The following is a 15,557-nucleotide window of genomic DNA, read 5'->3' as shown; positions in this document are numbered from 1 at the left end:
TTCCCTCTTATCTATAACTATTATACCGAGAGAGAGTCTTGCAATGACAATACACTGCAACTGCAGCAGCATGCAATCTAGAGGAAGTATACGTCCTAATAAATTATTATGGCAGGAATGAAACCAAACCACCTCGTTTTGGAGTTAAGTCAGGACGGTTCATTAATAAAATCCACCCCAGATTTTTAAATTCACTCCTTTACGTACGGTCTTAACCTTAGATAACCAACCAAGGCTTAGGTGCCCTCGTAATTCCCTTCGCGTAGAGTCAGGTAACGTGCGTCGCGTTGTATATCTTAACCCTTTTCCACTCTACGATAAACTTTTGTCAGGTTTTAAGCCAAAGTTAATGACAAATTTGGTTAGGTCGAGCTAGGCACGGGCCACGCCAAGGCAAACCAAGCAGTTCTGTAGAGTTTTGGCGGGAAAATAAGAAGAAATTGCGAGTGGAACTTTATGGGTGGGTATCCATGGAGGGAAAAGGAAATTCAGAGAGGGTGGGGGAGAGGAACCGCCTTGATTTAAATTCCAACTCATTTTCGGATATGAACCGCTGCAATGAACACGCTTTTTTTTCTCCTTCCTAAACTCGCTGTATAAAAGCTGTACCAAAATTTATAGGTGACTTCTCCATAATCTCTTCATTAAAAGGGATAGTAGCTCCGTATGAAGTGATCTACAAATTTTAGATCGACATCACGTTTTGTTGCTACGCGGTTTTTAATTTTTTAAGTTGTATTTTATAAAATAAAATCTTTCAAATGTTTTGAGAAATATTTATCCAGGTTTAAAGTAACTTTGAGTTAGTAGAGCCAATGTTTTGAAGTAAAAACTACGCCATTCTGTAGCTATAGTTAAGTAAAAATGTCGCTCTTTAGTAAACTGAATGGTTTTGGTTAAGTTTTATTAATGATTTTAGTGTTATTTTATCAATATAAGAAAACTATGAAGTCGAAATTAAACTGTTATACTATCCCTTTTAGAATCTTTCATATTTTTCTCGCATAAAATTCACCTACTCCATTTATGTCTATTCCACAAGTCTTCTTTCATATATAGTCTTACTATAGCTATCTGAGTGTTATTGCTGAGCCTGATACTGAAGATGCTCCCAACTCCCTTAAGACAAGATCAGAGAGCTAGAAGGGAAATAAACATTTAGGCCTATGATGATCATTCAACTTAAATTATTTAATTCAGTAATGTTATGTAAGGGGATGAGGGTTATCAAGGCTAGAGGGTCATTTTAAAAATGGATGCATAAATACGCGTCTTGGAAACATACGTATATATCTCGTATCTTCTAAGACTTAGAACCTCCAAAGATTTTATGCCCATCTCTTATTTTTGCTGGGTTTTTGGTATAGAATATTCTATGGGTTGGCTGGCGCCATGATACTTACTTGTCTAGTCTCTTTATCGTCTCTTGTCCACCATTTTTAGGGCCCAAATGGGTTATAGGGTCCCTGGAATTTAATTTTGTCCCGACGAGCTTTAATAGTTCTTTTATATTATACGGTATACTCTTTTATGAAGTGTCTTCGCCGCCGTCTTGTATTGGTCACTATTATCCGAAACTTAATTTTCTTGGGTTTTTTGAGAAACTTCAAACTTGTAATTTTATTTAATAATCGAGTTAGTAAGTTAGGGATGGGAAATTTTATTGAAATTATTCTTAGGTTAAGTGTTGAAACGTATATTAAAATTAGGCTTAGGTTAAATGTTTGAAACGAATGTTCAAATTAGGCTTAGGTTAAAGTGTTGAAACTTATATTGAAATTAGGCGTTAGGTTAAATGTTTGAAACGAATGTTCAAATTAGGCTTAGGTTAAATTTTTGCAACGTATTTTTAAATTAGGCTTAATTTATTCAAAGAATCATTGAACAATAGCTTCTAAAAATTTATTTAAATTAACTATCTCAGATGAAATTTTAATTTTATTCAAAATTAGGATTAGGTTCCAGGTCTTTTCGCATCTCTATTGAGAAAGTTTTTAAACTAAATTTTAGATAAGTAATTTACTACTGGTTCTTGTGCAGTATATGTGGCATTAAATAAGAAGCTTCAATCAATTGTACAAAGAGGCCTGGGCTCTAAGACTGCATGACTGCTGGCGCCTTGCCCTTCGGGAATTTAATAAGTCTGACCTTTAGGGCCAGGAACGTCGGGGGTAAACGTCTTTGGTCCTATAATATGATGCGATATGACCCCCTTTTCACTCTTTCTCTCTCTGTATATATATTGCCAAGGCCCTTTTTCATATCTACCGCTACATTTGGACGTACCACCACGAGTAGAGCAACCAAAGTTGAAGAGTGTACTGTGGCTTGTATTTGCTCGTCCGTAAGGGGCCAGTGGGCCAGGTTGGAAGGGGTCTACGTATCAGGCTTTCTTTCTCTCCCTCTCTCTTCCTGCATGAACATAAGTCTATGACGCAAAGCACCCCATAAGTCATATTAGAGATAGGAAGGTGTGTTACGTCACGAGAAAGTTCGTAGTAGCAGACTATAATAAAAGTTTAATCATATTTTCAAGCTAAACGCGGTCAGATCGTTACCAACGGACAGATTAGACTCCAAGGGGTGGGTCTTTCTTATAATAATACACTTATGTCGGACTCCTTACTGCAGAGAGATGGAGAAAGATTTTCTGTCCAAGATTGGCTTCTTTGATGCGCGTAGCTAGGCTTGTCTCTGCACCCATGCACTCTTCCTAGGCCTTGGTCCGATCAATCGAATCTGCGGTCGAGAAGTTTTGGGTTGGGTTGGGTATTAGGGGGGGGGTCGTCGTGAATAAGTCATTAGCAAAGAGTATAAGAAAAAAAAAGATAGAGAGAAGAAGACCTCTCTTGATTGAATTCGCCGACCATTCTACTATTGTAACCATGCATCTATCCTAAGTCTCCAAGAAGATAGGCTTTCCTCTTGATCCCTTTTTTATGACAAAATATCCACTCCTTTTTCTCAAGGTTTATTTTCCCCCGATGTTTTTCTTTCCTTCAAAGTAGACCTAGCTCGAGTCGTGTTGTTTAAATCGGGGTATAGAAATTTATGTTTAAACTTTCGACTTATTTCCGATTTGTGTGCCAAGGCTTAATGCGTGTTTTTTCAACTAGTAAATAAATCGGGGTCAAAATGATTTGCGTCGTCTGCAGTAGAAGCGGACGAAGTATCATTTTGATCAAGAATTATCAGATAAAATCGTGCCATAAGCCTTGACACACGCATGGGGAATAAACCTTTTGCGTTACAAATTAAGAAATATATCGTTTTAATATATTAAATAAAATTTTAATCGGTGATAAGTTACATTTTGGCGCCAAACCCTTTTGAAAATCTTTATTTTTATATAAGCTACCCCTGTAAGACGGCTTCTCTAAAAGTCCATTTGCTCGGCAGTGAAATTCGATAGCAGGGGCCATTTGAAAATATATAATTTCCAAAATAGATATTTCCTAAAATATTTTATCGGACTCATCAAATGCGTATACATATTTCTAATTTAAATAAACAGATTTTTAGTAAAAATTAATTACTAATGCATGTACTTATATATTCGCTTTAAACCTAACGGCACACAAAAAAAAAATAAAAAACCCCAAAAATACATACATAACTAATTCTAACCATGCGGTTTTGTGGTTCGTTCAACTCTGCGGCGGATTGGGCACGAGAAGAAAAAATAGTTGGAAAATACGGTGGTGGTATCGGCGACATAGAGAGAGAGAGAGAGAAAGAGGGAGAGAGAGAGAAAGAGGGAGAGAGAGAGAAAGAGGGGGAGAGAGAGAGAGAGAGAGCGAGAAAACCCAAATCTGACTAGATTAACTTTTCCTGTCGTATTTATCGAGCTGGTTTCTCCATCCTTTGCCTCGGGGTGCATCCCATGCAGCCTCTCCCGATCCCCTCCTCCCAATATATACACCTCAACTTCTCTCCGTTCTTCTCATCCCAACGCCGCTTAATATAAAGGAAAAGAGACTCGTCCTCCTTCCTCCAGTAATACTTCTGGCTAGGAAATAGCTCTCACCGTGAATTTTGTAATTCTTCCATGAATATGATATGACATTATTATTCGATAATAGATAAACGAGTGGCTAAAATAGCGCCTCTTTTCAAAGTAGAAATAATCTGTTTTGGATATGTGGCAATATACAAGCTAATTAGCAATTTATAGTAATATTTTAGGGTAAAATATAGCCTATCCAATTAAGTAATATTTTGGAAAATGCGGCTATTTTGAATGGGTGATAATAAACAAGCTAATTAACAATTAATTTTGAATAAATAGTAATATTTTAGGGTAAAATATAGCCTATCCAATTTAGTAATATTTCGGAAAATGCGGCTATTTTGAATGGGTGATAATAAACAAGCTAATTAGCATATTAATTTTGAAAATTAAGAAATATTTTGGGGTAAAAACTTATATAATTTAGTAATATTTTGGAAAAGGCCACAATTTATTCGGTACATGCATGATAATAATTATGAAATAGGCGCGCATTTTTCCGCTCATGTAATGCCAGACTGAGAAGAACACGCAAATACTAAGTACTTCCTTATAAAGTTAAATCAAACTTATATATTATTCATAAAAGAATAGTATTAATTCACACCCTCTCACTTTTCCTCTCTCTCGCTCTCTATATCTTGTTCCTCCGGAATTATAAGAGTTGGGGGATCCGATCCAATAGGGTCCATAGAACTGAGAAGGGGGGGGGGGTGGTCTGCCTATACTACATCCAGCATGGCAGCAGCATCTCCTTTTCGGCAGCCTTTCCCTTTCCATCAAGTTGATAACAAAATAGGCGCTACTTGTCGCCCTGAGCTAGGGAAAAGTGGTGGCGCGAGAGAGACCCAAGGATGCAACAGTTACCGTAGCGCTACGGCTTACGCTTTAACGTGGTTTTAGGGTTAGGAAAGTTTTGGGATGTATGTATGTAAAGCTGCTGGCCAAGAAGATCGCGAACGCTGTGCCAACCAATCCGTAAGCCTTTTCCCATCCCTGCTCCATCCATACATAGTCCGAAGCGAATCGCCTTCTCTCTCACTCTCGCAACAGGCATTCTCCATTAAAGCCTCACTCTTGTTTACTTTAAATCCAAAATATACGGTATATACTCCTAAAACCAAAAGAAAAGTGATATAATCAATTCGAGATATCTTTATTTTTGGTTCACTCGGTTCTGTTATGGCTTTAGCGATTTTTGGGATCATAAGTGGAATAACTTTGGGCTAAGTTTGTATCTTTACGTGTTAGCAGTGATAGTGCTCTATGGGAATAGCAAGTTGTGGATTTCATTGCTCTGAATATTTTGCGTCGTGTTCCACTGGTAGATCTAGATCCATCTCTTCCTCAGATTCGGATTTCCCTTCTTCCATTGGTCACGTGTTCGGCCCGAGTTTAGCTTGAAACCCGTCTGTATTAAAACACAGATCAGTACGGATCGCTCGGTGCATCAGCATAGAAAAATAAACCGGTCGAACTGAGAACGATCAGATCACTTTTTGGTCATTTATCATGACGAATTAGAGCTGATCTACGATGAGTCCTGTGGAATTCGCCATAAGAGTAGTGATACCTATCCCAGATAAGCGGCGGCCATCTTGGATGACCGCTTTATCTAGGTAGGTATCACTACTGCTAAGTAAACGTTTTTATGAGGGGTATGTAAGGATGCAGTCTTCTTTTTATCGCGAAAACTATACTGCCACAAAAGTTAATTCCTGCAGTATGACCGTCGACTATTTTTAGCGACACTTACTTAAGTATTATACTGGAATGGGCATGCAGCGACCGGACCGGGCCGACTGCAGGGAGAATGAATTTATCACTAAGCTTTAATCTTTCCGCTCGGGGCTGTTTTTATTCTTTTTAATCCCAAACACTTTTCCTCCGTTTTGAGGATATTTTCAGCATGCAGCTTCTCTCTTATATACTCTTTTTAGCTTTTCGGCGCGGGCTGCTTATTTCCAGAACTGTATATAGCTCATTCAGGGGGGTCCCAAAAGCGCGTTTTTCCATAATGAGATTATGAGAAGCTTTGGCCCCTGTTTTTAAACTCTCTGGCACGCTCTAGCTCTCGCTCATTCCTTTTCTCTCTTGCACGCGCTATTTTTCCCGCCTTTTCTTTCCCAGCAGCATCTAGAAAAGGCGCGAATCCCTTAGGGCGGTCTCTGCCGCGATTTAATTTTGTGGAAAAGTTAGGAAAAAGGCGCAAAGAAACGTATATGCATATACGGGACCGTTGTATCACTCTCGTTTTGTCCTTTCTCTTAGTATCTTTTTACCCATTTCGTTTTCTGTTCTTTTCCTTATTTTTTAACGTACGGAAAACGAGAATTTTTTGGGTTTTTGTTTTCGTATAATATAATGGAATTTGTTACGTTTATCAGTATACAACTTTCAGTTTGTCCTTCTGGAGGATTCTAAGGTGTTCTCTCTCTCTCTTAAAAGGATGTATAAATCTTTGAGTCATATTTAGGTGTTGGTTTATTTAGTTTTTTCTTGTTGTTGTTGTTATTATTGTTTAGTGATGTGGCTTTTTTTATTGGGGTGGGGGGAACTAATTGATGACCAATAGATCTTTTCGACTTCGGGAAAGAGGGGTAGGCAACCCTCGGTATCGGGACATACAAGGGGGGGGAGGTTGATTTGATACATTGCCTTCTCTGCATGCGCACAATCATGATACAAAAAGTGTACAGCGCAGGCGCCAAAATGCGAAGTGGAAGGCAAAACTTTGACCCCTTTTCTTAGTTACATTCTCCGTCGAATAATAATCAGGTTTTTTTCATAGTTCTATTATTTCTATACAAAGTAAAATTAAATTTCATCTAATATCGTAACGCATTACGTAAACCTTTCAAAATTATTATTTTGTTATGTTTATAACCCTTTGAATTAAGTATCGTTTAAAACCCCTTTTCCTGTCTACTTTTATTTATATCAAACTTAAGAAAACCCGTTTATATAAAACCGGCATCAAAAAACTGTATATATCGTTTCAAAGACTCAACTTGCACTCAATTTTAACAGCTTCTCCTTGAAATTTTATCTTCATCCGAAAGTACTTGGGCACCAGTTTTTATGCCTAAACCGTTATAAAATATTTCTTATACCAAAAGAACCCATATAGAGCTCGAGAACGAATATTGCCAATATGGCGACGATGCATTCGCGCATTCTTTTATGGGCGCTCTTGCTTAAATATTGATCAGAAACTCTTATAGAGATTTAGGCCTAAAAAAGGAAAAGAACAGAAAACTCCTTTTGGGCTATCGTAAAAGTATTTTCGCTGCACCAATCTCTGTAATAATAGTTTGAAGTCTTTTAATAAAATATAACAATTTATATGCCCTCCCTTATACTATAAGATTTTGAGATGAGTATACCGTGTTTCACCCGGAATCTTCTGTATTAAATACCATGGTAGGAATCAGAAGTACGTTAACCGCGAAGTACAATACTCTAATGCCAATCCTCTATAGGGAGCTGCCAGAGAGGTGTGGCTTAAAATGACTCTTCCCCTTTCCACCAAAACGGCGGCGAACTTCACAGAGTGAAAGGCGAGTGGGGGAAGGCTCCTGATTGGCTAAGTGAGGGCTTGACGCTTAGTAGGGGAGATTTTCACCCCTTTGCCCGCTCCCTATACTGCATGAGTAGGCCAGTCACTCTTGTGTAATTCGTGTACATGTTACGCGGGAATTAAACGCAATCTTTATAATCCTTTGACAGTATTAATACTTAATAAGTAAGGTTTAAAACTAATTTAACTTTTATATGTATAGATTTAAATAAGAACCACAAACTGTAACTTTCGTTGCTCTATTTTTGAATACCTACCCCCACAATTTAACACTGAAGTATGATACTTCACTTACAATGAACTTCTGGTTAAACCATCCTATATTTAGTAGGAAAGCACCTACAGTAAAGTATAGAAAACCCTCATACTTGAATATCGTCTATATTTCTATTCTCCCCCGTATCTTTCGCTTTCCATATTTTACGACGTTTCTAGACTCTGAGATAGCGATTGAGTTTGCTTTTGGAGCAGTTGCTCTAGCTAGCTATAGCTCCGGTTTCTAAGGCCCCTTTTCCGCGTATAAGAGGTTTGAGGCCCATAAATCCGACATTGCAGGGTTTATATGGATGGTATGGGTGGTGCTCCACTTAAAGATTTTCCCGCCATCTCTAAATGTATATACGATACGTGAATTGGGCACGTGCTAGACTCGTTGATAAGCACAAAATATTAAAACCCCGTTTCGAGTTAGCGCGCGTTGTCTGTATGTATGAGGGAAGGGTGCGTTCCGGTGAATTCCCCGCCTTGAACTATACTTTCTCTTCGGTCCCTTATCACTAGCCCCTATGTCCGTATCTCTGTTGCGGTGGACCTAAGATAACTTGCAATTATTGCATGGGTACAGCAAAAAATAAATATAAAATGTTTTCCCATCGGCACCATTTTCTAAGATGGCAGCTCAAAATTTACACATGCAGATCTGAGCTTGTAAGATATAAGCTTAAAGTATATTATTGAGTTCTAATAAAATTCTATTCCAAAATATTAGGCCTAACTTAACTCACTTAAATTAAATTGTTCAGTTTTCCTCACAATGAGAAGCGAAAACTTAACGGAGACGGTTTGTGTATCTTACAGTAGGTAACCAGCATCTTCTAAACCCCTTTTCTGACGTCCCAAATGTTCTTTGCTTTTTTGGTAGCTGTCGGGTTATCATATATAGCAACGTCGTCGCATCCCAGAGAGCGAATGAGAGAGAGAAGGGAAGGAGAAGGAGGGAGCGAACGTTGGGCCTTAGTCGATCGATGATCCGCAACCATTTGTCAAAAGATTAATTTCCCGGCGCCGCGGCTTACACAAAGACACACTCCAACGCCTCCCCGAGCGTTAATAACGTGTTGCACACACACACACATACGCGAGAACCATACCATACCGGCGTGGTTTACAACTGCGAGAAAGTACTAGTGAACCTTATTTCCAAACTCTTCTTCTTCCCTTCTGTTTTTTGATATAAGAAGTGTTGTTCAATGTCCGTTGAGTTAATGAGAAGAAAGGCTGAAGTTGTTCCTTTTTCTTACCTTTACCCTTTTCCTTCTCATCTTTCCTTGATTAAGCCGCGTTAATTATATTATGATGAACAAGGAATGAATGAATGAATATCCTGCATGGCGACTTTCTTCTCTTTTCTCCATTTTGCTTGCCTGTTTGTTTGTTAGGGATCATTATGAAAACGCTATTCCCCTCTGTTTTGCCGAGAAAGATGGTAAGAACTGAACTGATTTAAATAGTATTTAGAAATCTGACTGAATTAAAGTATAATAATGTCGTAAACATCGAAGGTTCATAAGTTGAAATAAATACAAGTTTTAACTAGGCTAGAGTATAATTAAACCGAATTTGCCTGAAATTTTGTACATTAATTGTTTTATTTTAATAACTTATGTGCAATTTTGGTTGAAATCAAAACTGACCACCGGAAAAGTATCGAAAACTATACCCATGTCACCATTCTTCGGTCCACCCCTTTTTGGACAAACTTTACGAATCATGAACTTTAATATAAACTGGTCCAAGAAAATTAACGATGTCTGAATAAGTTGAAGTATACACTTAAGGATTAATTTGAAATATCCACAATCATAAACTAGCCCACTCAGAGTCGTTAGTTAATTTATATTTTTTTCTGAATCTGATCATTGTTTCGTTCTTAATCGATTACACTACATTTCGGAAGGGGGGAGCGGGTTGAAAGCGAAGCTGCTGAAAGAGTATAGGTTACGGGAGTATTCGAAATGGTTTGGTTGGGCGTATAATCTGGTGCTGTGTGTGTATTGATTTCGCTTGTCGATTCTCTTCTCGGTTAAGATCTCTTCCTCTTTCTATACAGAATCTTCCTTCTTTTGTCTGAAAAGAGAAAGAAAATCAAACCCAATAGCCCGCCCCCCGTCCTGCACTCACCTCTCTCTCTCTAAGAAACCTAGATACACGCAAATAAAACTTACCTGGAGACTTAGGTAAGGGAGTTACAAAGGTAGTCCCAGCCTTTAATAACAGTCTCAAGTGACTTTGAAAGTTAAGGTGAGCTATAGGTAGCATTAGGGGCTTAAAGAAAACCCGGAGAAAACTGCGTGCAGCCAGCCAGCCTTTCTCTTGTATAATGGCTATTTTTCGCTATTTTTACCTTCTTTTCGACTCCTATTTCACTCTCGTATGCCTTTAAAGGAAGTTAATGTAATTCTCTAAGCATTTCCTTAGTATCAAAGGCTTAGCAATTTAAGGACTTAAGGAATTTATACCCGTACGTACACCTTTTCCTTATTTTTACCTGGCTTTCAATTAAATAGTTGAAACCTACCTTGTAAAGTTCGAAGGTCAATTAGAAGTTGCTTAAGTCTAATTCGATTCAGCAACTGGAAAAGTGAATTCCTATAATTGTTTCTTTCTGCAACTGTACACGAAATCACGTGACATGTATTACCTACCACGTGTCCTTCTTAGTCAGGATAACGCTATTTCGAATTGAAATTTGAAAGGGTTAAACATTTATTTTAGTATTTTGTACTTCGGGTAATGGATATTTACAATTTGGATCGTTAAGACCCATGGACAGACCGAGAAAAGACCTACGCATTCTTAGATAGGACTAAAAATGCCTTCAGAGTAAATAGGAAATTTGGTACATTCTAAGGTTGAATATAAAGACCCTGGACGAAATGCGTTAAAAAATCAATTCCAGCTTAAGCTGACGTACGTTTTCTCTAGCGCAATTCCATTAGAAGATGGGTATACCAGCAAGAACGGCTAGAAAATTTTGAGAGGGATGGGAATCTAGCCGAAGCGAAGGGAAGCGGAGAAAATCGGGAGCTTTCCAAAAGTCAGCAGTCTGTCGCTACGCTTTAACATTACCGCTGGTTTTATCCGCCTAAAGAAGATGGACGGGAACCCTGGCCAAGGCTTAGCCCTTTCTCTCTCTCTCTCATCCTCATCCTCTCGATCCTCTCCTCCGCGTTACGTCCCAAAAACCTGGCTTTCTCTCTCCATCTATACCTTTCTCTGTTCTCCATCCCTAGCTGCTCTTGCGCTTCCCGGATCACAAATTGAAGCCCGCTCTAGAGAGAGAGAGAGAAACAAGTTGAATTCACGCGCGCCCCCTCCCATAAAAGATAGGACTGGGGTGGGGGGAGGGGTTACTTTGCAGCCCAGATTGGGGTTAAACACTGCGATGGGAATATCGATAATAGAGAGTAATGCCTTTTAGACTACTTTTGGGCCACCGGTTTCCGCCATCTCTATATATATACTTGCTTTACCAGATTTACCGGGGGATGATGGGGAAGAGATGTTGGAACGCCGGGCCCTTGCTATACACCACCAGGAGAGTAACTTATTAAGAGTGAAAGTACGGAGGAGCCTACGCTTTTGGGTGGGTCGAAAAGCGTTTTCAACTGTTTAACGTCATCTCTTTTGTGTTGAAGTAATCTAGTTGAAAATCTACATGCGCCTATGGAAGAGGTGTCTAGCGTTGCCTGCCCTCCGATCGTTTTGTTTAGTTCTTTTGGTTTGGTATTTTTAAAATGTTTTTCCAGGCTTATTTTTATGTTTTATCTCTGCAGGGGGTTTGTTTGTGAAGTATTTATTTTAGGTTATTATTGATGTTGTTTAGGCAACTAAAGTTCTTTCATATTAAATTTGTTGAGTTTTCAATCAATATCAATAGGATAAATATACTTATTTCACTTGAAGTAGCGAACTCTGCGTGGGTTTAATTCGTACAATTTTAGCTTATCTTGTTTTTCCAATATCATACCAATAATTTGCATCGCCAAGAAATTTATACTTAAATGTTTCCTAGTAGTCTAGACGAACAGTTTCATAAAAAAATGTAATATTGCTTTAAAGAAATTTAAGGAAATCTAGATATAAATATTTCTGAATATTTTATTTCTGGAAGCGAAAATAAAATTTTAAGGATATAGCGGCTGCATTTTTGAGGGGGAAATGTTTTAAGTCACGTATAAAAAGTAATGCGCTTTTACATAAAGATAAAAAATTGTCCACAGAAAAGAGCCAAAAACCAACTAAATTGGTTCTTCTAAAACTTTTCGGTCTCTCGGAAAAACTAGAAGTAATAATTCATTTTCTTCCTTTTGGAATCTTTTTAGAATGAATTTTTAGGGGGATTTGTACCAATTCTCCCGCCATTTCGTACCCCCCTCTCCCGTTTAATATAAAACCGTCCGAGTCAAGTCATACTTGATTGCTTTTAACGTAGGTTCCATTTTTTCCCCTGCGCTTTTTTGAGGTTGGATCGTTAAGCCATGGCTTTATGCCTTAAGGAAAACCATAGAAACCATCTGTTTTCTTTTTTCCTTGCAAACGAGATAGATTCTTCGAGCCCCTGGAAAACAGGACCATGATAAGAATATTTCAGTATCGTAAGCGTTTAGTTTATTCAAGTGAAACCAATTCGGTACTACGTTTCGCTAAGCCTTGGTTAGTATAACGGTTTTTGGTTAAATGTCTAGTTTTGTTTCATTGCTTCTTCAGAAACGTTGGTCATTGGTTAGTTTCTCATTCATGCGGTGTTTTTGCTCTTTTTTTCTATGCTATGGGTTGAATTTTAGGCCTTGGTTAAAAGAAGAGTAGGGAGATTGAGGTTTGGTTTTTCAGCTTCATTAGGCCTAAATTGAACGAAAGAAACCATCTACAACGTTTTCGTTTTACTTTCTTTGGAATTTTTCCGAATTTGCTATACTGTAAAACTTTATCAGTCTAGGCTTAGAGGTAATTAACTTTTTTGGCGAAAAACGTAGTCGAAAAATTGTAGACCAAGGGTTAATAACTAAGCCTTTGCTGTGGCTGTATATGTATGTGTTTATCAGGGTTACGCAGGTGTGAAAATTGGTTAGAATTTCTTGCAGACAACTCTTTCTTTCGCCTGGTATAGTCTGAAATTCGACACTATAGGAGCGGAGAGGGTTATGAGAAGAGCTCGTCAAGAGCTAGCTTGAGTGTGGCAGATGTTTCTCTTCTCATTCAATATACTCTCTTTCATTTTCCTTTCTCTAATAAGACTGGTACACACACCGTACGTTTTTCGAGCTTGCGTTGATGCCCCATGGGATTCTTTTTGGTGTCTTAAGAGCTAGTGTGAGCTGCGCTTTTAGCGAGGTGCAGCAGTGTATTCAGTATTTCAGACCAAGGGCTAATCTAAAACCCTTTCTCCTTTTACCACATCAAAAGACCCTTCTTTTCATTGTCACGAGATTAAACAGATTTGTAACCCGAAACCCTTATTTTCTTTCTTTCTACTTAATGTTATGTAACTTCGTGCGGTTGACGTCATTTCGAAAAAATAGGCTTAACTGCGTCATTTCAAAAGTAGGCTTAACTACGTCATTTTTTTAAAAAACAATAGGGTTAAATTCGAAAAATTTATTATTGTTACGTTGCCTTTTCCAGTGGTTTTGGTTGGTAACTTACGGAGAACTGGTTTGAACTGGCGATCAACGAAAAATAACATAAGGTTTTAATTTCTGAATGTAATTATAGCCTTGGCGACTGTGTCGAGTAGATTCTCAAACAAAACCTTTTATATTTTCTTATCTTTGTTCAAACATGAAAAGTAAAGATAGCCCGTAGTCAAGTGCTCTTATACCTTTCTATGAAACTACTAAAAAAGGCTGAAGCAAAATTAGAAGTCTATAATTTAAAGTTAGGCCTTAGTTCCTCTTAATATACTTCTAGTTAATGGTCTCTCTGTCCAGAAGGGCGCCGCCCATATGTTTCTTATTATGACAAAAAGTGTTTCGTAGCTATGCAATATTGATGACTGTACCCTTCATTATTGTTAGTGGAAGGGGGTAGAAAGGACTCGAGCTGGTCGAGCTCTAGAACAATGTTTGGTCAAAGATGCTGCAACTCCCTTTTTCTATACTCCCAAGTCATTGTCACTTGGGAGTACTATTAAAGGAAGGAAACACCCATCGCATCTTCATCTTATATTGTCAACTAACAATGTCGTGGGGGTTTCACGCCAAGGCTTAGTATTAGTATTAGACCCGAATTATGAGACGACAGACGACAGTACGTGCTTTCTAGGCAAGAGAAAAAACACATTCTTTTGTATTATACCTTCTATGGTTATGTTACGTATGATTTAATGAGTGCTAAGGTATAATAGTTGGTTACTTATCTACCTGGTTTTGCACTTTCCCCTAAGATCGCTGTATTAGCTCATTAGATCTCGCGTGCAACAGGAAGTAGCTAGGTTTATGGTATGAGTCTAGGACCGAAGGAAAGAGTTGACAATCTTATTTGTCAGAGAAACTAAAGGCTCCAACGAGGGGTGGACCAGTTGCGAAATTTTACCATAACTTTTATTTAGATTTCGATTATGTTTGGAGAGTTTTACGGATGACCCCTTTAAGTTAACACGAGAAACTGAAGGGCAATTCTAATTTAATTAAGGGGTTATCCATAAAACACCACAAACGTAACTCAAAAACTGTGTTCAAAATGTCATTAGAAGTTTCACATTTTAGACTCAAAAAGTTAATTTCTGATAGACCCTTCAGAAACATCCTGAATTATAAAATTTTTCGATATATTAAATTTAAAAATTTCAATTACCATGGTAGATGGCGCTTCACATGAAGTAAATTAGATTATTTTTATTACAAATTTTACGTATATTTTCTACATATATCCGACCTCTCGAGTTGAACTCCTGCTTATCGCAGGGAACGCCCGAGTTTATGTTAGGGTCCGTTTCATTTGGAATATACCGTGAAGATTCGTGTTGGAGTGTGGCGTAGAATCTAATTTCGTTTATGGAATATTCCGGTTGAATTAAAAGGGACTGGAACTTTTCTCTCTCTGACAAATGAGATAGCGCTAGGGAGTATCCTCTTTTTCGTGGGTCCCCGACTGGGACCCCTGTACTTTAACATCAATACTTGGAAAAGAAGAAAACGTGCCAAGCTCCTATAAAATTTATATGGACCTAAAGGGAATGTAAAAAGGGTTTATATATTGCTCTCTAGTTGACCTGACCACGCCTTTGTTTTGGTCCTCCGAACTGAGTTTTTGGTGGTGTTGCAGGGTTTTTATAGTTCACGTTGTTTACTTCTTACTGAACATCGTTGTTTTCTTCTTTACACCATAAGTTTATGTTTTAAGTTAAGTGTGGCATAAATTAAGGGGGATGTTCTTTGGGAAATCAATTTTGAGTCGAAAATGTAACTTCTATCTCCATTCCATTTTGTTTGCAACAAGCGACACTGTTTCAAATAGAGTTATGATTTTATGGGTGTTTTAGGGATGAACCCTTAATTAAATTGGTGATAATTTTCCAGCCCCTGTGTGAGTCAAGTTGGCCAAGTACTGAGTCAAACTGAACTAGCTGCTAGTCTTTCTCACTTCAATCTCTTGACTCACAAACGGCCTGGCAACACTGGGGTAACGGCAAAAAAAGATCCTTCATTGGAAACAGACCAAAATCTTTAGATGGGGAAAATAGTCTAG

General features: G+C 38.1%; 1 protein-coding gene across 2 annotated transcripts in view; it reads left to right on the top strand.

Annotated features, from left to right (window-relative positions):
* Nucleotides 1-15,557, top strand: part of LOC149709904 (uncharacterized) — a 380,702-nt gene that overhangs the window by 205,289 nt on the left and 159,856 nt on the right. The gene's annotated exons all lie outside the window — the stretch shown is intronic.

This window comes from Phalangium opilio, unplaced genomic scaffold (assembly GCF_054372755.1).
Source record: "Phalangium opilio isolate 3A_F unplaced genomic scaffold, DU_Popi_V2 ptg000011l_1, whole genome shotgun sequence".
NCBI classification, from domain to species: domain Eukaryota; kingdom Metazoa; phylum Arthropoda; class Arachnida; order Opiliones; family Phalangiidae; genus Phalangium; species Phalangium opilio.
The sequence above is the reverse complement of the archived record's forward strand: the minus strand, read 5'-3'. Positions and strand labels throughout refer to the sequence as shown.